At 38.2% G+C, this 23,927-nt stretch overlaps 1 long non-coding RNA gene across 8 annotated transcripts in view; it reads right to left on the reverse strand.

Moving 5' to 3' along the window:
- LOC113999983 overlaps positions 1–23,927 on the reverse strand; it is a 262,086-nt gene that overhangs the window by 134,484 nt on the left and 103,675 nt on the right. For all 8 annotated transcript variants that reach the window (XR_005566981.1, XR_005566980.1, XR_005566976.1 and 5 more), the window contains 2 exons: positions 10,621–10,750; positions 8,739–8,979 (listed from right to left, as the gene is read on the reverse strand). This is a non-coding gene — a long non-coding RNA (uncharacterized LOC113999983). The remainder of the gene's footprint in view (positions 1–8,738; positions 8,980–10,620; positions 10,751–23,927) is intronic.

Genomic DNA, 23,927 nt, shown 5'->3' on the forward strand with positions numbered 1-23,927 from the left:
GAATTGAGGGTTTTTTTGTTGTTTATTAAATGATATATTTAATTTCAGGTAAATATGAACAAATTTCTTTTTCTTTATATTTTCAGCACATAGAAAAATAACATTTTAAAGAGCACTTGTGTCATGGTTTGAGAGCTCCAAAAATCCAATTCCCTAGTCCAAGCCCCCTCCCACATCTCAACCCAATGTGAGATGAGTTTCTAGACACCACACAAGACTCAAAATGGGGGAAAGGGAATATATATTACAATGACTGTACAAATAAATACTACAATACATTATATACAATCTTAATTATCTCTACCATGACATAAGTATTTACAATGGATCAAATCTCTTCTCCTCTCCAAATAAAAGTCCAGGAGGGAAGAAGGAAAGATCCCTTTCCACTTTCAGAGCAGCAATGTCTCTAAGGCAGCAGGTTCTCTTCCTCTCATGCAGCATCCGTATCTGGATCTCTACCAGTACACATAAGGGGTATCCAAGCCCCTCGGCCCTTCATCTTCAAGTGAGGGTCTTCTCTTCCGTGGGCTGCGTAGCAGGGACAAAACTTGCTTCACCACGTCATATCATGGGGCGTAAGACCCCCAGTAAGGTCCCTTCCTCAGGGGATTCACCCCTGAGTCACAACATCTCGGGTAGCTTTCAGTTGAAAGCCTTTGCCTCAAGAGTTCTACCAGAGCTCCTGTGCTCTGTCTCAGGCTGCCAGCTTGGCAGCAGCAGCAAGAGGGGGCCAAGGTCACCCCCTCTGCATTCCTTTAATCGTCCTGGTCCAGCTTTTCGGGATGCCTGAGCTTTTCAGCTCTTTCTCTCCAGTGTTGCATTTTAGGACTTCCATCCAGTAGGAGTCCACCACCTCAACTTAAGAGGGGTCTCAAAAGGGTTTTGGTGGGTCTGGTTCAGTTCTTACCCCCAAAACTCTGTGTAGAGTTTAGTTCTGCTCTCTCTCTCTCTTCATTAGACATCTCTGTGTCTTCTTGCCTGGTTGCAAGCCATCTCTGCTGCTTTCTTATCTTTTGTCTCTCAGTCACAGTCTCTGGATGCTGCTTCTGCTGCTGCTCTGTCTCTGCTCACTCATGGTGGAAAAAACCTTCTTTAGCTTTCAGCCACAGGTACTTAGCCTAGCATTACGCTGTTCCAAGTCCCTGCAGCCCCCCCAGCCGGGGGCTGGGGGGCCAGAGCCCCCAGGGGCTGCTGCTGCTTCTCCTCGTGGCTTTACAACATGGCTACTTCTTCTACACCTACTACAACTAACCTTCTCTTCCGTTCTGCTTGTGATATGTTTATATTTTGCAGAAGCACTCATTGGGTAAAACCTCAAAACTTCCAGGGTCACCACCCCCTGGGGTTTTACCATTTTATAACTACAGAGGGAAAACTGTTTCCCCCCACCACAACTCTGATTTCATCTTAATAGCCAAATATGTATCTAGGTTCTTAGAAAATGTGGTGGAACTTCAGAAGTTATTCTGTTCAGGATTCATTTATCTCAGTGCTTACACCATTTTCTGTGAGACAAGAGAACAGGACCGTTATTCCAAGAGAAGAGGAATATTTGAACTCTCCCACTTCATGGGTGACTGATATATATGAAAGTAAAGTGCAAGAAAGCATACTCCTTTCTGGTTTTGGCATGATATTTAATTCCTGCCATACCCGTTTGCCTTACAACTGTTGATCCAGTTCATCCTGAATTCTGCAATACTTTTAGATGCATCAAAACTAATGTCTTCAGATGACTTAGCCATTCCAAGGTGAACAAAGTTCAACCCTACTGGTATCGCATAAGGATAGTGAAGAGGATTCCCCATTAGTAATCAAAGAGGCTGCTGAACAACAAAAACTAGTGATTAACATTCTGAAATCAGCAGTACTGGATAACTGGCATGTAAGAATTCTTAAGAGCAGCTGGAGAAATGGACAGTACATTGATGATAATTCTGAACAAGTCCTGACATATAAGGAATGCCATAGAAGATAATCGACAGTGTTACTTGTCAGACCCCTTCCCCTGCTGCTACTCTTATGCAAAACAATGCAAAGCTGAAATGGGACATTTCTCCTCTGATTTCACAAAAACTGGCAGTAGAGGAATAATTGCAAGTGTTTTGTTAACAGTCCAGGAGTCAGGATAACATTACTCCTTGAAGAATTTGTGGATAATTCAGTGGTAAAACAACAAAGAGAACACTGTGGAGGTGGAAAAGATTGCTTAATAAACTAGACTATTAGAAACAGGATGCTTTAATAATAGCCCAATCCTTACTTACCTTTCTAGAAATGAGGATGAAAACCACAGAACTGAATAACCGATAAGGGTGCCTTAAAATACAGAGAATTCGTAATAGATAAGCGACCAAGTAATAGCTCAGAATGGGATGATATAGAAAAACCCAGACATGGTTGCTGAAAGGTCACTGAGGGAGCAGAAGAGCTGATCTGTTGGACAGTGGAGGACAATGCTGGAACATTGCATCAACTCTGCAGTCCTCATTTTCAGAAAGACGCAGTGAAGCTACTGGAAAGAGTAGAGAACAAATACAGAAATGTTTTAAAAATGGGAAAAAATGCCTTCTGGTGAGAGATTTGGATCTTTCTGTTTATGAGGCAGAAGATTGAGAGGTGACTTGCTTATGGCATATATACCTTCTCAGGCAGAAAATAATGGATATGAAAGGACTCTGTAATCTAGTGGAGGAAGGTATAATAAGAACCAAAGGCTGGAGCCTGAAGCCAGATGAATTCAAATTGGAAATAAGGCACACACTTTTAATGCTGATAGCTATTAGCTATCAGAACACATTATAGAGGGAAGTGGTGGATTTTCTATCTCCTGAGATCTTCAAATCAAGATTAGATGACTCTCAGGAAGATATACTTTAGCTGCAGAGAAAATATTTGGCTCAAGGTAGGGATAACTGTGTGAAAGATAAGTGCCTGTGATCAAGAAGAAAGTAGATTAGATGATCTAAGAGTTCCTCTTTGCTTCTTACACTATGAAAATTTGAAAACCTGCAGTATGTAGCTGGGAGTTAATCTGAGTCTTCCACCCCAGATTTAGCTCAATCAGATTACTGGTGCATTGAAGTGAAATTCATACCCCATCCCTAACTCTTTATATCCCTTTGTAGGATTTATCTGGAGAGAAGTCAGATTTATTGCTGTTTGTTTTCTTTGAGGATGCTGTTAAGGCAATGCTCCATGTTGGAGAAATAAATGGAGAAGATCTGCAACCACTGTTTAGACTTTCTTTCACACCTCATTTCTAGAAGAGTTTGAAAGAGATATCACTGTCTCTGGCATGTACTTTTAGCACTGTGGCACGGCAAAACGCAGAAAGATTGTGTTGACTGTACCACCTACTAGCTTCATTATTTATATGAGTTTGTATTTGCAGTCTTCACTCCCAAGCCACTGCAATTACTTAAAAATCCTTGGTTCATATGTGAGCAAAGGTGTCAAAGAGAACAGTTTTGCAATTCATGGCATCCACAGATAGGTACAGAGAAATTGGAAATTTTTTATTATTTTAAATGACATCCTTTATTAAAGGGTGCTGTGTAGTCCGCATAGGGGAAAAAAACACGAGAATATATTTTGTCTGATCCTGGCCTGCCATATCAGACAACGGGTACAATTTGGTTACAGGGCTTGTATTTTAAAAGACCACAGATTAGTGGTGAGATTAACAAGAAATATAGGCACTACTGCAGACTCTAAGTTTTGGTGATATGGCATGCATTTATTTATCTCAGATACTGGCTTAAAATTGCTGTTTTAAAGCCTGATTTTATGACAATGAGAGGAATAGAAAAAGGATATGCAAGGTAATGTAGGTTGGAAAAAATAAAAGTTAAAAAGATTGGTTTAACAGGAAGGAAAAGAAAAACTCATTGCATGTTTGGAAACAAATAAAATGAACAGGTGAAATTATGGAGCAAAAGGACAAGTCTATGCACAACAATTCTATGGACTCTTAAGACATAAGTAATTTTATTTAACTTGAGCTGTCAGTGTCTGAAGTTGTCACCATAGATTCCCTCTAATGCTGATGGAGAATAAGAGGTGCTTTTAAAACATGATTCAGCTGACCTGTTTTAGTCATCTACTTCAGGATAAGATGAATCACACCCTAAAGTGCCTATTTCTCTCCACTGATTATGAAAAGAGTCCAGAGTGACAACCTCAGATGTAGATGTCTCGGTTATAGATTTTTGTATTTTGTGGATGAATCCCACTATTAGAGCCTATAGATTCTGACACATCTTCACTTTTTTCCATAATTTCTCATTGAAAAAACCAGCTAGTATGGAGCAATAGAGGAGATACACATACATTTGTATCTGGTCCAATTTACTGTAGAATGGCTGGAAAATTGACATTATACGTGTCAAATGTTGACATTTTGATGAAAAGAAATCAACCCTCAAAATACTTCAGTTGAGAAAGAAAATAATTCCCTGTGGAAATACTGACATAAGGCTTCAGGGCAATGACAGGTCAGTACTTCAGGCTTGCAACCTTCACTGCAGGATAGTCTCTGCCTGGACTACATACTCCAGGATTCATTCTTGTCCCTGCCATTGGTGATCCTGGTGGTGCTGCTTGGGATCCTCGTGGTAACGACAAATCACAAGAGATGAACCCAGCTAAGCAGCCAGAACTAGTCAGGGGAGATTTGGAGCATGAAGTAGTAAAATTACATGTTCTGCAAGGTGTCAAAGTGGCACAATTTTAACAGAAGTATATAAGGTTTACATGCAATGATAGCAAGTTAATGTTTCAAACAAGCACATGACATTTTTAAAAAGAAAGTTAGTTTGGAATGAATAACCTGACATCTCAACATCCAGACTGATTACACGGTCTTCAAGGAAAGCTGAATTATGGTTGTATGTTTATTCCTTATTTTGCTGCTGTATTTCAAAGCTCTTTGTAACCTAAGTCCCCACATACTTTCATTAAGCTCATACTTTCATCCCTTCCCCTTCCCCTTCCCCCCTTCCCTTTCCCCTTCCCTTCTTCCCCCCTTCCCCTTCCCTTCCCTTCCCCTCCCCCCCCCCCTTCCCTTCCCTTCCCTTCCCTTCCCTTCCCTTCCCTTCCCAAACCTCCCAAACCTTCCCAAACCTCCCAAACCTTCCCAAACCTTCCTTTCCCAAACCTTCCCAAACCTTCATTTCTCAAACCTTCCTAAATTTTCCCTTCCCAAACCTTCCCAAACCTTCACTTCTCAAACCTTCCCAAACCTTCCCTTCCCAAACCTTTCCTTCCCTTTCTTTTCTCTTACTTCCTCTCTCAGCCTTTTGTTTTCTCTCTTGTCACAGAACTGTGGATGGTGCTAATAAACTTAATACTCATTTTACCAATGTCAAGTTGGTAAAAAGTACTTCCCAGTATGGAGAAGAGAACAGAAAAACACAAACAAATTGGATATGTTTGACAAGTTATCAAATCAAATTTAAGTGCAAAGATATGCATAAGTAAGTTCAGAAACATCTTTGAAGATAAATCTTATGCATAACATTTCTAGACATAACATCACATTCGACTTACAGAGGCTGCATTACTCATGTGCATAAAATAGTAACCTTTGTGAATGGTCTAAACAAATTTTGCTCTTCAAGAAGCATATGACTCCTGATTCCAGCAGGAGGGAATTGAAAGGTAAGAAACTTAATTTCGGTATTTCCTTCAAAAGAAAATCTCAGTTTTAAAAAGAACAGCCTTTGAGATTTTGAGTTTCCGTCAGAGAACTCTGCCGATATTGCATTATTTTTCAATAAAACTAAGGTGAAGAAATAGGCTACTCTTAGTATTATTTGGAATTTAAAATCATCCACTTAGTATATGATAAGATGCAAATAAAAAATAGACATTAATGATACACATTAGGCACAACCAAAAGCTGTAATGACATAGCCAAGAACTCAGAAAAAATTGCCTATTAAATATGAATAATGTTTTGTATTTGGTTATGTATTCACATATTATTTGTTTTTACAGATGTCACATGGCATTTTCCCATAACTTTATCCCCTCTCTCTCTAACTTCCAAGCTGCCATAGCCTTCTCAGTTCAATGTCTTCCTCACAAGCGGTCCTTTAACTTGACTCCATTTTCACTCAGTTATGAAATCCTCTGTCAATTCACTGTTCACAGTAACAATCTCAGAATTTTTGTCTGGGTTTAGACACCCTTAAACTGTCCTGATCTCTCTTCTACCCATGAAGATCTCCATCTGATTTATTTGTGTGCCTTTTCTGTACTGGTTTTAGTGGCTATGCCCTTTGCCTGGCTCCCTACCTCAGAGGGTAAAGGCTTCCTGCTTGCTTCCTAAATACCCACCCCAGTTCACTATTCAGTGGGATAGGTGTGCATGTGTGTGTGTGTGGACTAACTCCCTGCAGGTTTGGGACTGACTCTCTGGAGAGCAGTTTTGTTAAGGATCTGGGTGGAAGTAGCCTAAACATGAACCAGCAGTTCATGTGCCCTGGTAGTTATGAAACTTAATGGTGTTTTGGGCTCTTTAACAAAATGAAAGGTTGGACCCTTCCAGCCAGGGTTCTTCTGTGGTTCTGTATTAATTGTGTTAGTGGTATTTTGAGGCAACGATTATTCTCCTATACTTGGCCAGATCCAGATATTGTGTTTGGTTTTGGGAATCCAATGCACGCAAGACAAAAATAAGTATAATCCAGGGGCTACAGCACATTTCCTGTAAAGAATATCTTTAGCAGTTGGGTTTCGTTCAGTCTGAAGAGGTTACTGCAGGGGGACCTCAGAGCCACTTATGAATAGGCTACTAAGATGGTAGAGATAAGTCTATCACTGAGGTGCATGGCAAGAGATCAAGAGATAATAGACTTAACCAGAATGGTGGAGATTCTGAGTCTGTATAAGGAAAAACTTTTTAAGTGTGAGGAAAATAAAGCACTAGGGTAGGTTGCCCAGAGACGCTGTGGAATCTGCCTCTGGAGGTTTTCAAGACCTGACAATCCGGCTTGTGAATTTAATGTTGACCTTGTTCTTAGCAGAAGGTTGGACTAGACACGTCCTGAAGACCCTTTCAAACCTACATGAGTCTGTGATACTGTGAAACCTCTGTTGAAAATGTTTTCCCAAAAGTTCCTTACTTGTCCGAGTTAGAATGGGTTTGGATTTATATCAACATTATGAGTCCTTTTAAAATTTCAAGCCTTTGCTCTCAGGCACAGAAGACTTGGAGCCCTTCAAAGGAAAGACTGCCAGAATTTTTTCAGTGTATACAAAACAAGATTATCTCCCTGGAATCATTGTTGGATACTACTGAGTAGATTTGTCTGAAGTGTTTGAAGAAAGTAAAATGAAGTCCGAGGCAAAATGAACATAATGAAAAAGTCTGATTCTCAGACTCTCGGTGGTCTACCACTAGTGCTACCAAAGTTGCTGCTAATCCTTCACAACCACAGTGAAAACTCAGCTCCCCATACCACCAGCTAGACATCGCACGTTGATAACCAGGCAATTTGCCAGACATTAGTCCTTTTTGAATGGGAAGTCTTGGTCTGGCAAATAAAGAGGTAAACCAGAATATAGCCTATTTTATCATCTGTTCTTATTGGTTTTAAGTGGTTTTGCATGGGACTAATAATTCAATGTACTGACCAGTTGTAAAAATTATGCCTGGTATCAGCTGTAATCTTATAACTGTATTTCTCCTCTCTCTCCATGTCCCTCACACATCTAAAAAATTTATTGCTGACCAGCTGTAAGAGTTTCCTCTGAGATTCCTATAGTATTTTCAAATATGTATGATTATCTAAGATATGAGTGCTAACATCTAGTAAAGTTAATAAAAAATGAAAACAAGGCTACATCTATAAGTAAAGATAGAGGATAGCCACCAACAGAAAGAGAAAATAGAGTGCATTTTGTCATTTTTTATGACACATAAGGTGAAATATAGAGCAATGTTGATTAGGCTTGGAAGCTGGGGGTTTCTTATAGAAAAATGCCTAATTAAAAAAATGAATTACAGAATAAATTAAACTGTAACTCAATGGGAAGTATCTAGAAAATGAAATAAACAAAGAAAAGAAAAGCTGAAATATAACACCTTCAAAAAGTATTGTCCTGAATGAAATCAGCATAGAAGAGAAAGGGAAAACAGAAAGATACTTGCCTGCATGTGTTTGAATGGTTATCAGAGACAAGAGTGTTGATTAAACTCATAAATGGTGTTATATTTGGAAGGTCCTTTGGGAGTTAAGAAACTGTGTGTACTCTAAGCCTTACAGCTGATGTCTATAGTTTCAGTCCGTATTTTCTGAAGAAGCCCAGGAAAAACCAATCGGTTTGTAAGGTGTTCAGAATGGGCAGAATTACAGCAGAAGAACCCAGCTAGAGCTACAGATTTATGTGCAGCAATTTTCAGGTCTGGAGTAGGAAATGGACTTCCTTGTATTAAAAGGGGCAAGTGAAAAACACCTTTAAAGTCCTGAAAACAGGAGTGAAAATTCGTAAAACTACTTTCAGAAAATCTACCAGATTTTTCCTAACTTCAGGATACCACACTGCTTCTGCTGTAAGTATTCACCTGAAAAGCACAAAGACTCCGTCAGACAACTCTATGTTCCTTGTGACTTTAGTTCATTTATATAAGTGAGGTGTGTGATGGCCTCTTATTGAATATTGGTTTGAAATTTAACTCAGTAGGGTTCTCCTTATCCATACCAATGCCTTGCACATTTCTGACTCACCTCACTTGAGTCTGAAGGGTTGTTTCAGGGTAGTAGCTTCCACAGTCCTTCCTCACTAGGCATTTCCAGGTGGATATTGACATAAGTTCTTGTAGTCCAGGAATTTAGGGGCAGACATAAGTGATGGCATGCTTTGCCCTGAGTGAATACTGTGCATGTAACTGTCCGCAGCACTGCAGTCACTAGCCAGACCACCGTTTCCTGAGGCCTAGATAAAAATATTTCCTTCACCACAATGACCCTAGGGGAATGAAAAAAAAAAAATCAAAACCAAAACAAAACTGAACTTTCCATACAGACCTTTTATTTTAAACAGCCAATGTTATATTTCTGCCAAACTTAGAAAGTGTTTTTGATTATGTAGCTTTCAACTACCATGGAATTAATATAGAAAAACTTGTGTTCTTCAGGGAGCCCTGTCATACATCTGAAAAATAAGGTTCTTTTTATGTACCTACACATTAACATTGACATCCGCTCCCTCATTTAATTAACAACATTTGAATGGTGTTTCCTTTCATGTAGTAATTGTATTTTTTTCCTAAAATGATCTCTCATTTTGTAGAGAGATACAATTGGAAAACCTCTCAAGATTTGTCCAGAAAAAAAACAATAAGGGGTTCCTTTTTGCCTCATGGTTTTTGAATCTGGCCTTTCCTAGAGTGTTTTGAGAAAAAATCTGATGTGGGAAATGAATCTCTAGATTTTGACATGAGGGGAGAACTTTCTAAATTTTTTTGTTTCTTTCTTTCGGTGAGTGCAAAGCTAACATGCTGGGTCTGGAAACTTTCATGTCTTTAGGACCCTGGCAGCAACTATAAATAGTTGTGGTTGTTAATGTAGGTACACATGCTGGAGAATCTAGAACACGTATTACATGTTTACCAAGAAGTTCAATTCCAAAGAAGGAGCAGCTAAAACTGCATTAGTAATGCTTCACTTTAACAAGCAGATAAAGGATATATCGTGGAGGAATGCATTCCAGTGTTCACTACCTACTTGAATTTCTTTAATAAAGCCAGCGACCTCATGAATATTAAAATGAGTCCTGGGTTATGTGTCCTTATGTAAGGTATTCCTCTTGTATCTGATAAATAGTGTCTCTGCAGTTATTAAAAAAGAAGAAAAGAGAGGAAAGTAAGGTTAGATCACAGGGGAAAGGTCAACCTGTTGGGAGGGTTCTTAGTACTCTTTGTTCAGTACTTTATCTAAAGAACGAGGAGATAATGTGTAAATAGTTTGTGTTTTTTAAATTAGAATTTAAGTGTGTGAAAGGGAATCCTTCCTTCACACATATATGAAACATATATGTGTGTACAGTAAGAGAACATTGTAGTGATTTTTGTGTTTTTTTACTTAATTGAAAAATTTCTTCAAATTAAATACTTTTACAGATAGGTGATAGTTATTCTCTTATGATAAGCTTAGTCTTTTCTAGTAATTTGTCTGGTGATTAAAATATGTATATAATTATCGTAGTAAGAGAGTAGACGAACTTTGCAGCTGGAACAAAAATAAACTTTTTGAGTAGCTCTGGGATAAGATATCTGGACATTTCTCCAAAAATCCCTAATAAAAAAAATAATTTATTCTGAATATTTTTTATTGAATTATTTAATTAATGACCTTATTTTTGTGTGAGGTTTCCTAGAAGTGGAAATTTCTAAAGTTCAATCATAAACAATTTTGAAGAATATCCTTTCCAAGAAATTCGGAAAACTAATAGGAAGAAAAGACTTGTAACAGACATTTTTAACTAGCTGTATGCGTCCAAATGAAGAAATAAAAGTTCTGAACGGTTGTATGAGCAATATCAAAAAGCATGTTATGCTGAAGGTTTATTTCCAGCTCAAATTCTGGCACTTTTTTTAGCATATATTACCTTTCTTTGTCTCTCTCACCAGTCCCCACAGTCATTTGCCTTGAAAAGAAGACATTTTGCACTGTTTCCAGAAGAAAAGCATTTTTGATCAATTAGGTCAGAAACAGCTTCTGTATTTTTGAAACAAGACCTGTGAAAAAAAATTAAAAGCATCTTACAGGTAGTAGTTTATCCCCTTTAATACCTCCATTAATATTAAATAAATCCTGCAAATATGGTGTCTTGGTTTTGGAAAATATATTAATTGGGTGTGTGTCAGGAATAAAATCCAGGAACTCACTTTTAATATTTCCTAAATCAAAAGCTTCTTGTTCTTAACAGCTAGCCCATTTAGATTTTCCTTCCAATTGCCCCTTCCAAAAATCAGCTCCTTCAGCTGACTGCTGCACTCCAGTGCTGTCTGTATAGGTTACAAGCAGTGAAATACATTACAGGCATCCTCATTTATACTTGTCCTGGTGTCAATGTTACTTCCATAGATGGCTGAAAAAATACACAATTTTTCTTAATGCTCAGAGCCAAATTTACTACCAAGCAGCTCTGTAAACTGCAATGAAGTGCTGAGGTTTTTTTGGGAGTCTGACCCAAAGTACCTTTCAAAAGCAAAAGAAGACTCTGAACATGTGAGTCTTTTTCTGATTTCATATATTTCAATGTAAATCACACACATATATTTGAAAATAATCATATAAATGCATGCAAAGTTGATTAATTTTATTAAGGATTTTTATTATCGATAACTCTTAGGTCCTTTGGTTAGTAGTCTATGTTTTGGACATTGCTAGGCAATATTTACTGATAAAGTAGGAATCATGTAACACTAGAAGACAAATCTCTTAAAAGCCCACAACTTCAAATAACTTTTCTTAAATGTACTCCTATGGATAGACCCATTAAAATCAATGAAATTACTCATGTGCATAAATTTAAGCATATGCAAAAGCACTTGAAGACAGGAGATTTAGCTCTTAATTATTTTAGGTCACTGAAGGAAATGGAGGCCACCGTGTCTCCCAGAACAGGTGACAAATCTGCTTAGAAAGGTAATATGGAAGTGGCATAAGGAAACGATGTATAAAGCAGTCTCATCCAGGAATACATAAGCACACTGATGCTGCCATAGAGGATCCAGCTGGGGAATGGCTGATCTAGGTAATTATATCACAAAATCGCTAGAGGAGACATCCCATACAAATTTTAGAAAATACAGATTAGGGACTCAGGTAGCTGCTGGATGCATAATTCACTCCAAATAATTTGTTAGACAAATCTCATCTCCTTTTTCTATTTGTGAATTGTACAAGAGCAGTTTATGATTTTCTTAGATTTATTATTCAGAATTATTCCCTGAATGAAGGTGTATCATTTATGAACACTTCACTGTGAGTGTTTGATATTCAAAATTTGGCATTCAATATTGTTATGTCAGTTAGTCGGCGCAGAACACATCACATGTTGTGTTTCTCTGAGTGGAAGTAACTCAAAGTCAGGTTTTCTATTGTAAACCATCATATTTCAGAATTCAAAAATCATTTTCTATTCCCATTTTTCAGTAATCACAAGGCATCTCACAAACATTCTTGCTAAAGGCACATTTGTTCAAAATTAAAACATTATTTTCATGGAATTATTTTGTCCTATTATGTCTCTATTTATGTCCTATAATGTCTCTACTACTCAACTATAACAAGAAGGTTTATCAAAAGATATATCATCATTTAAAACCCCAAAATAACAGGGATAATTTTGTCCAGCTGTATAATCCCCCAGCTGGGATATTGTGGAATGTCCCATGCCTTATTCATCAGTCCTAATGTGTTAAGAACAAAACTTCCAAAAGTGACATCAATAATGACTTAAACTTTTAGCTGTCTCAAAATCCGTCAGAGGAAGTGTTTGAGAATGAAAAGGCTCGTATACGTCTTTAGAGTATTTTCTCATGTGCTCATAAAATGGGAGAGATTTCTATCTTTGTCCTGTTTCTGGAGAGCTATTTCCCATAACACGGAACAAAACTTTTTTGTAGTTCTGCTGCTGGAAAATTCCATGATAAATAGAAGATTGTAAAAACATGGGTAAAAAAAAAGGGGGGGGGAGGAAACATCTTGAAATAGTTCCTGGCTCCTATTTTTTTTTTTTGAGGAGGAATAAAATGGCTAAAGAATCAGAAGCGATATATATAGAGAAATCATAGTGCTCTTAACACTAGCAATATTTAGTAATTTCTTAGCCCTGGCTTGCAGTCAGTCATCCTAATCATCTGCTCAGAACCGAACTTCTTCTTCAGGGTAGTTGAACTATATCAACAGAAACAATTTTTTCAGGGAGAGTAAATGTACCGCTATGAACAGTTTGATGAAAGACTGAATCTTTGTGTTCCTGGAAAGTAAGTCTTCCTGTAACAAGCAGCTAATGTTTGAACATGTCAAAGCAAGCCTTTTAGAACAGGAGATAAGAGCGCTTGAATGATTATTGCAAAGTAGTAACTGGCCCAAAATAAAATGTTGTGTACAGTAATTTATTCTGGGAGTTACATTTTCCTCAGACTTGAAAAGATCTTTACGGTGAGTCAGTACATTGGGTTTCACTCCCACTCTCATTTGGGAGAATTGGGTCTGAAATACCCACTGTACAAGGAAATATTTTATTCCTACAGGCAATGTTACTGGCATAGACAGTGGTAAGATAATGGTCAGATCCTTACTAGGAATGGCTCATAACATAATGTCAATCTGAGGTGGGGTGTTTATTCATGGTTTTAATTTTAACTATGCTGTTAAATGCTACGCTGCAGAAGCTTTAATGTTTAAGCAACTATATTAATCTAAAAGTACTGTTATTGATAAAAATTCTTTTTCTTTTTGAATTGAGGAATAACACACCATCAGAAATCTTTTATTGCTGGCATAAGTTACAGCTGTGCTAGAGGGGATAGCTACACTAACCCAGTGTCACTGTCTCAGCATGTGGCCTGTTCAAAGTCATTGTTTACGTGGACTTTCTACCATATGGAGTTATCAACATTTTCTTGCAGAAACCTCAGTGCTGCTTTGTACTTCCAGAATGACAATACAGCAAGAGAGACTTTGTTTTCTCTTTTTCTCCTTTGAAAAAGTAAAAAAAGAGAAGGAAATATGGGAAAAGAAAGAAAAAGAAAGAAGAAGGTAAAGGAAAAGAAAAATAAAAAAGAAAGAGTTCTCTCTTCTCTTAGTAATCCTGTTCCATTAGAAATGTATATCATAAATTAACATGTATAAGAATATACATATATTAATATATTGTAAAATCTCATATTTTGGATATCTCACTCCTTGCTCTAAAATACCTGAATCTGACCATGGTGGCAATTTCACCTCTGTGAAAAGGAGTAACTCTTTCTCTGAGAGGTGCCCCATGATTGTCCTGTGGGCTGGACCAGCCTCTGCACCCAGCAATGTCTGGGCAGAAAACATGCTTCTTTAGCACATGCGACATCCTGTGAGCCCCAACACACGGGGCTTTCTTAGGTGGTATTAATATGTAAGTAGGTGGTTAGGACCCTGCCAGGCACTTTTGGGCATGCTGCCCAAGGCCCTGGTGTGGGTTGTGTGCAGGCACAGTGTGCTCTTGTCTGGTCCTGGGAATGCATTTTGAGCAAGTGAGGTAGACAAACCTCTGGAAACCTGAGTAAGACAAACTGTTCTAATTCATGTTAAAAGGGGAAAGCAAATGAATAAACATTATAAATATTTGTTAGTCCAGCAAAAGCAAAGAGCATTATTTCATGCACAATAAAGAGTAAGAGAAATAAAAGCTAAATAAGAGTAAAGGGAAATTTTGAGCCCTCCTCTACATCAAGAATACCGTAAAAACACCTATAAAGATTCAGATGTGTGTAGATATATGAATGTACTTCAAGAGTCTTTGTGAGCGTGTGCACAAAGCTTCTAGCAAAATAATGCATGGTGAGAAAAATATCACTTTGATAAATCTGAATGTTTTCCCAAAATTTGACAAATGTTGCTCTATTAAAAATCTGATTTGAAGAATATTTCCTTGGTCCACTCTAGGGCTGTGAAGTCTTTCATATTTACTGCTGAAGAAAGAGAAGCCTCAAAAACTTGAGCTGCAGCTCCTCAAATCTGGGCTTCAGAAGAGTAATAATGTAGCAGTTCCAACACAAAATGGTGTCTCAAGGCTTTTATGCCAGCTAGTCCTACAAAGTCACTGGGTGGGAATTCAATAGTGGCTGCATTCCCTTCTGTCTACCTTCCATGTGTGTTGCAGATGCATGTATATTCTGGTTCTGGAACATCACCTGTCCAGGTTTCTGAAATGGGGTTTTGAAACTCCAGTTGGTGAAAGATTGCTGAATATTTGATTTTATAATTAAGATGAAAGGAGATACCACATCAAAATACTGTAAGAAAAATTGTGTTTTGCATAATTATACTCTAGCCTCCTTAGTGTTTTCATAGATCATTGATTAACTACGTACAAGGAAACCTTCCTATTCCAAGGAAATAACATGTATATATATAATTTTTTAATCCCCGCAAACACAGTAGCAATAGTTGAGATGGTGTGGAGATAAGCTTCTGATAGGGCTTTGGTATTGCTGGTGGGAGTATTCAGTTACTGGAACAAGTCCGTCCTACGGATAATATAGCAAAATTACTCTAATGGCTAACATTGGTGGCACTAGGACAACGATTCAGATAACATAAAGCCACATACAAATAAGTATGAAGATGGGAAGCATGTGTGGCTGTATGGAAACTCAAAGCAGATGGTGGAACAACTTAAGAGTAGAAAGATCAAAGTTACAGATATAACCAGTTAGATCAGAAAACTCCAGCAAAAGGACTAGTAGTAATAATGGACAATATACTGAACAAGGAAAAAAGACCGTGCTGTCACAGAAAAGACAAATGCTATGCTAGGTTGTGTTAATTGGAGCATCACGTATAATACAAGAAAGATAGTTTTTCCACTCTGTTTGATTCAGCTGAGCTTTATCAAGAGAGCCGCTTTTAGTTTGGGCTAACACATTTTTCAAAGGATACAGACAAATAAAACGGACTTAAGAGAAGGACATAAAAAATGATAAGAGATGTTAAAAATAAGGCTGAGGAGGAGAGCTTAAGAGACTGTGATATGTTCAGGCTAGAGAAGAAAAACCAAAAGGGAGGTACAATAACTCTTGATAATTGCATAAAGGGGTGTTACCTGGACGAAAGGGACCAATTGTTCTCATTAGTCATTGGGGACAAAACAAGAAGGAATGGGCTTTAGATGCAACATAGATAACAGGGTTAAGTATTAAGAAAAACTTTACACTGCAGGAACAGTTAGGACATGAAGCAAACCATCTAGAAGTTTTCCAGAATCACCTCCACTGCAGGATTTGAAGGCCAGACTTAATGTCGATCTATCAGCAAGGGTTTAAGTTTAATGAAATCAATCCTGACAAAATGAGGGAAGGAGAAAAAAAGACCGGGCTGAATGACCTACATGGGGTATGTTTGCTGGTAATTAGCACTCTGATTCTCTGACCCTGTGCAGTACAATGAGAGGTTTATTTGCTATTGTGAATTTTTTTTCCCCTATCTGTAATGCCTGTCTTCATCTGAAAGAGAAAATACAGACATGTGTTTTCTAGGCTTAAATTAATACTGATATGCATCTGCCTAATGCATTTAGAGGGGTGACCATGTTTCGCATCCTCAGAGCAGCCAGTGACTGGTGCGCATTTAGGTGTCAGCTGGGAACAGAAGTTTTCATATCTTCCAGACACAGGGTGACTCTTGGGTCTAAATAGTGTCTGATTGTGCCTGACACCTTTCTGCAGCACGCTTCAGGCAAGGGCAGGATTTGTCTTTAAAGCCCTGTATTGCGTTTGCACGGCCAGGTTTTGGTAGAAGGGCTGGGAGGCGCCTACAAGGGTGACTTCTGTGAGAAGCTGCCAGAAGCTTCCTCCGTATCCTGTAGAGCCAATGCCAGCCAGCTCCAGGATGGATCCACTGTTGGCCAAGGCTGAGCCAATCATGAATAAGAGCAACACATCTGTGATAACATATTTAGGAAGGAGAAAAAAAAAGTTATTAGGCAGATGAAATTGCAGCCAGAGAAGAGCAGAGTGAGAACGTGTGAACAACTCTGCAGACACCAAGGTCAGCGGACAAGGAGAAGGAGGAGGTGCTCCAGGCGCCAGAGCTAAGGTTCCCCTGCAGCCCGTGGTGCAGACCATGGTGAGGCAGCTGTGCCCCTGCAGCCCATGGAGGACCACAGGGATGCAGAGACACACCTGCAGCCTGTGGAGGAGACCCACATCAGAGCAGGTGGATGCCTGAAGGAGGCTGTGACCCTATGGGGTGCCCAAGATGGAGCAGGGTCCTGGTGGGGACCTGCTGATGTGTGAAGAGAGGAGCCCACGCCAGAGTAGGTTTTTCTGGTAGGACTTGTGGCCCTGTGGGAGATCCATACTGGAGCAGCCTGTGCCTAAAGGACTGCACCCCGTGGAAAAGTGGCCCACATTACAGCAGTTCACAAAGAGCTGTTGCCTGTGGGGTGGACTTACACTGGAGTAGTTCATGAAGGACTGTCTCCCATGGGAGGGACCCCATGCTGGATAAAGAGAAGGACTCCTCTCTCTGAGCAGCAACAGAAACAACCTGTCACTGAACTGACCGTAACCCCATTCCCCATCCCTCTGTGCCACTGAGGGCGGAGGAGGTAGAACTTGGGAAGGAGGGACGGGTGGGGGGAAGGTATTTTTTAAGATTTATTTTACTTCTCATTCTCCTGTTCTGATTCTGTTAGTAATAAATTTAATATTCCCACTTTGTGTCTGTTTGGCCCATGATGGAGATCAGTGAGTTATCTCCCCCGGTCCTTATCTCAGCTCATGAACCCTATGTTATATTTTGTCTCCTCTGTCCAGTTGTAGAGGGGAGTGATAGAGTGACTTTGGTGGGTGCCTGGTGTCCAGCAAGGGTCAACCCACTAAAGGCCCTTTTGAGCCTTCACCTCCATGCTTTCCATAAACTAGTAAAAGCACAGTTTATACACTAAACACACCCTTTCTCTGCTTGGAGCATGGCAAATGCTAAAGTAAATTTCTTTCAGGAACACAGATCCCCTAGCCCTATACTACCTGCTCAATCAGCACCATATATGTAACTTGGGCTGTTAAAACTCAAGATAAAAGCACTGTTCATCAGCATCTCTGAAATGAGCATTAGAACCAGTATCAAAATCCAGGACACTGGTTGTTTATATTAATGACAAACTTTTTCAATTACTCTAGAGCAATTCCCATGTATGAATGCAAATCAGATTAGTACTTAAGCCAAAATTCTGAGGTACCAATACACAATTAAATGGAAAGGGAAAGGGGGGGTGTTTTTCTTTTAGTTGCCTACTGCACTGAAATACTAAGTGTCCTCAAACCACTGCTTAATGACATAGACTGGAAATGAAGTAGCTGAACGAACCCTCTATATGGACATGTTTTGCCAACAACCATTCCAGTGCCAGCAATAAATTCCCAGACTAAACAGTTTAAATTTGGCATTCTCATTTGTGATGCTGTGTTTATGCTACACTCAAGAAATTGATTCTCTAAATTCAAAGTATTCTAGCAAATGAATTATTAGAAATATGAAATTCTGGGTGACAAACATATGTCTACAGTGAATTAATCTGATATTTGAATACTGTTCTTATGAAGAGAAATTTGTGGTTGTTTGAACAATACTACCTACATTCAAGGTCAGTCAGGTTTCCATTCTAATTCCTACTTTCAGGAGACTAAATACAAAGCTGACTGACAACCAGCTCTCAGATGAGACAAGATACTTTTTTTAGTAACCAATGGCAATAATTTTTTTTGGAACCAAATCTTAGTGATTTTTTTTTTCTAAATTTCACCTGATTTAAAAAAAGAAAATATTTCCCTTGTATAACTAAAAGTGTTTTCAATTTAAATTGGAATTTGTCAAAAGTCTAGCTCAGAGTAGTTTAGGTATTCCAACAAGGAAAAAGGAAGAACTATACTTGAGAATGGACTGCAAAACAAAACAAACAGAAAAAGCTTCATAAGCACTTTTAAATGTGGACTTAATATACACGTGTAGCAGTTGGATTGACACAATGGGCCCTAACGGCTCCTTCAGGTTCCTTTCATACTGTATTATTCACTCTGCAGTCAGAGTACCAAAGACAACATTTTTAAAGGCCTACATTTTTACAAACAGCTGCATGTAGACAATGACACAGGCAATGTTATCATATGACTGTCACAGTAGAAAAGTGCTCTTGTTTAATGGAAATATTTAGTGTCCGGACATAAGGTAGTCCATGGGTAACATGGGATGCAAGTCAGAGCACTGTTTGGTCCAGGGCTGTGCAACCTTTAACTGACAGATTCCATAACCAAAAATAATGTAGCCTTGCCCTTTATTTTCTCACTTGCCAGTTTCCAAAGACCATTCAAATTTAAAAAATGTTGCTTACATAACTAAGCTCATTTTCTGTTAGAAATTATGAAAGATGTTTAGGATTTATTGAGTAGTTTTATCTGATTTATGAAAATCACTTTCGTCCACTCTTCTATTACAGGTGAGTGTACTGTACTGGGAATACTGAGCTAATGCCCTTGAGGAAGACCATGTGACTGCAATTATGTATGAATTAACATGTCACAAACTTGAAGCTTTGAGAGAAACACATTTCCCAGCTGCACATTTGTGACTTCTGAGTTTGTAAATGAAACACATGAAATAATGATTTGCTCTTCCTCTCTGTTCCTCTTATATACTGGTTAGTTTACTTGCTAGATATGTAAAGACAGGCACAAATACTTACGTAGATATTTATCATTCACAAGGAGTGTAAATTAAACATGCCATTACTTTATCAGCTATGATAATAAATGCTTGACACCAGACTGGATTTCTCTACAAGTGATGTTATCATTGTTTTTAATACATCGTTTGCCTTTAGAGATATAGAAATAATTTCTGAATGCTAATGCTGCTAAAAGACAACACAGTGCAGGAGTAAAACCCTGCAAATAAAGACTGAACTGCATTATAAAGCACAGGAATATGTGCTTAGTCAATGCTTTAACTTAATTTGTGCTCTGAGAGCTAAACAATAATTTGAATGATATTATTAGATACATACTTTTTTGGTTTGTCCTGAAAACTTAAAAGTCAAGCTGAAATCAAACTCAGATGTCTTAGTCGATAGCACAAACATAAAGGCAAGAAATAAATGTAGAATACATATGGTTTTGCGGTCAAATATAAACAAGTGTAGCAGATACACATACATATATATTTGTTAGCTGACTATGTAAATTGAGATGAAAGCCCATTCTCAAGCATGACCTGTGATAAAAAAATGCATATAAATAAACAATAAACCAAGATAACACTAGAATAACATCAATTAAAACAATTACAACAACTTCTAGTCATCACGAACTATTGTTTCAGTTCCATCTTAAAACATGAAAAGCTCTCGATTGTTCTTAAATCAACTGGTAACTGATTCCACATTTGTGGAGCCTTGAAACAAAAAGCTTTTTATCCCTATTTTGTATTCATTCTAGGGCATGGTAGTTCCACAGCATGAATAGAGTGTAATGTATAAGCTGCTCTAAGGGAAAGCAGCAGGTTGAAATAGTGGTCACTGATTGACACAGTACTCTAATTGTTATTTTATATCCATATTTTAAAAGTAAGACTTTATAGGAGAAAAAAAAATCATATCTAAAATTGACACAACTGGCAAGTTGAAGTGAAATTCAGATTGATGGAATTTTACATAGCATTTGATATTATGCCAGATATACATTTGTAAGTACAGAAAAAAAACCACAAAACCCCATAACTGAATATAATGTAGGAAAAAAGGCTTGGAATTCTGATAATCAGTCTGTGCTATTGCCTAGAATACTTTAACTGCCTCTCCATGCCCATTTGAAGACAGTGGGGTATAGAGGAATTTAAAAGTGTTACATCTGTGTGTCTGTGTATAAAATGTGCTTATTAGCTGTCTTTTCTTTAAACATATAAATAAACCAGAAAAAATTCTTTTCTGTCCTCCAAACCCATTTGTTTTTCAGGTATTGATTTCCGCGTTTTCCCTAGATAAGTCTCCAGGAGTCTGGAGAACTGCTAGGATTATGACAACAAAAGGGACAAAAGATTGGAAGCCGTTTAATGACAGGAGGATGGGACATTTAAATCATACTCTTTAATTTTATTTTTTTCCCCCATACACACTTACAGGACTTAAATTCTTGACAAACACATAGAAAAAGGCTCAGTCAGCCCTTTGAGAAAGAGCTCTGAATACTGCCAGTTGCAAAGTTCCCTAAAAAGTCTTCATGAAAAGGAGGGGGTATTAAGATTTGATACTGTTAGAAATAAAACAAAGATAAGAGTGAGAAAGTTCAGCGGCTGTTGTTTTTTATAAATTACGAAGGCATTGTAAAGGATAGAGTAAAAAGAGGTATTTTTTACCCTTTTCCATACTTTTATAAAGGTCAGATTCAGGGGATTGCTGCGCTTCCACTGAACCCCCAAAAAAGAATACTCTGAGAATAGAAAAAAGAAGGGTGGCATGCCTAGAAAGACGAGATGTCTGTGTGAGAAAGGCGTTTTAGAAAAGAGTCTGTCGCCCACAAAGTACTGCAGCTTAAAGTACTGCAGCTTAAAGTACTCAAAGCTGCATCTGAGGCAAGCCATGGCTCCTGCAAACAGACAGAAGGGGAGGCCTGTGTTGTACCCTCCAGTGTCCGTGTTGTTGGTACCCATACCTGGGGAGGGCAGGATATCACCTGCTCACCCTTTCACAAGCTTGTGAATGAATCATGCCTTGGCCACAGCACTGCCACAATTTGTTACCACTCAGCATCAGCCACTTCCCTTGTATGAACAGAGGAACACTGTAGAAATGGTACTTTTACAGAGAGGGAACTGATGGGATGGAGGAAAAATGTCTATGTGTGTGGATTTATGACCCTGGTCCTGCAAATCTGCTGGACCACAGCCTTGCAAATGGAGTAAGAGGACAGTAGGTCACACTTAATACTTTTGCAGAGATAGCTCACTTTCCAATCACTCTGAGCCCTACCTCCCATGCTGCTGTCTGCCACAATGCCCTTTTATTCTAGTTTCTTACTAAGGATGAGGATTTTGAAATCTAACGCCATGTCTGTCCAAGAGGTGAACCATGCTATTTTTAACTTCCCAGCACCTGCAAAGGCACAGAATGAAGCTGCCCTGGAAAGCAAGCAGTTTGGCCAGCCAAGCTGCCTGCAGTAGCTAACAGAGTCCTGTTTTATCCTCACTATTACACACACAAAAATCTTGTGTTTTCCTCTGTGAATTGAAAAAATTTTCCAGAGGGAAAAACAAAACACCAAGATCAAAAACTTGAACCCAGTGAAAGTAAAGGGACCAGTCTGTATCCTGATTCTCACCCTAAATATCAGGGAAGGTTTTTATAGTGGATCTGCCTATCATTCATAGTCTGATATTTAAATCTTGCAGAAGATGAAGGACTTAAAAATAAAGAAAAAAAGAGATATATTTTGTTTTGTTCATTCTTCTGGAGCAAACAAATATGAAACATGTATGCATCGAATTATGCAGTGAAGTAATAATTGTAGTAATAAAAACAATGATTTGGTTTAGGTTCAGACACATCATGATGAGAATATAGTGCTACAGTTAGATTCTGACTAGTGAGAACTCTGATCAGAACTGAATCTTTCTCAGAATCACTGTAGAGAGTGTAGAAAAATAAAAATTATCTGAGTTTAGAAAGGACAGACGGAAAAGTAAAAGATTAATATTACAGCCTCATGGAAACAGAAGGGTGTCTGTGAGTGAAATAATGATATTCAGTCTGCAAGTTCTGTAGATTCAGAACACCAAAGCATTGCAAGGGAGAATTCTGTTTATTGGAACATACACTTAATCTGATTATATTATCCCTTAGTATTTGGATAGTCCTGGAGTCCTAAAGTCCAACAAACCAAAATAAAAGTAAATGAAATTAGAAGCAAACAATCATTTGGAGAAAAGTTACACAGTAGGAGAAAATTGGCAAAAAATAGGTCAACTTTTGAGCTTGGCATACATAACCACAGTTATTTACCTTTCAGCTTTGCACCTTCATGAAGATCCACTTTTCTGAAATGAGGATTCAGAGAAATGGTCTGACTCAGTACCAGTACCTCACCTAATGGGTTACCAATTACAAGAGACTCTTTTGCTGTAACATGATAACTGTATGTTAACTCCACTGGAAACTAGAATAGCGTTGCAGAAAGCTTGAGCTACTGCTGAGGCATTATAACTTTACAACATGGTTGGTCAACAACTTATCTCCAATGGGTCTCAGAAATGGCAGCTGTAACTGTCTCTGGTTCTGTAACTTTAGTGTCTTTATATTGTTCACACAGTTCCTTCCCTAGCATAATCTTATGATTGCTGATAGGAACCAAATACTCTTGTCTGAGTATATCTAGTAGTTTTGACTTTAATTAAACACAGTGTACCTTCACAATAAAAGAAGGTAAAAAGGTAAGAAGAATTCTCCAAACTTTAAATTGTTTCTTTCTACTCATACAATAGGAAACAAGAATATGTCTTTTTTGCTGAAAAACTGTGCATTTTGGTTTTTTTTTGTTTTTTTTTTTTTAAAGAAGCTGCTTCTGATACAGCAATCACATTTTACATTAATTAACCCAGAAATCACTACAAGAGAAATCTTTTTTTCAGTAACTGCACTCCAACCTTGAAATTTCAGCCAAATTCTTTAGTTAAGATATTCCAAAGACAAATAATAAGTCTTTTTAAAATCTCACAGCAGGAAAGGTTATGTTCAGAAGCAAATGAAATTTTAAGAAAGGGCACTTGGGCACTTGTAGACATGAAACTAAGCCAAGAAGAGTCCTTATGTGACTACCATGGTCAGTTAATAAAGGTTGAATTCCTGTCTCAGATGAAATCATGATTTTCTGTATGAAGTGCCTAGTTTCTGTGAAAGAAGAGAGTGAAGTTATCTACTTCCCAAAACAAGAAGGGACTAGTGACTGAACAGCAGCCAGGAAAATCTGGGACCAGAAACCCAGGCAAAGTAATAGCTAGAAGCAGTTGTGAGAGAACCTCTGAAACCCATAGATAATCTGAGAGGGTATAAAGGATGCCTATACTGAAGATGCAGGAGGGAGGAGAGGACTATAGAGTCTTGATATCTTCTAGCAGCATGGCATTGAGGTGGAAAGAGTCAGCTTAATGTAAGAC

Source organism: Pipra filicauda, unplaced genomic scaffold (assembly GCF_003945595.2).
Source record: "Pipra filicauda isolate LSUMZ 115617 unplaced genomic scaffold, ASM394559v2 scaffold83_size3615187_pilon, whole genome shotgun sequence".
Classification (NCBI taxonomy): Eukaryota; Metazoa; Chordata; class Aves; order Passeriformes; family Pipridae; genus Pipra; species Pipra filicauda.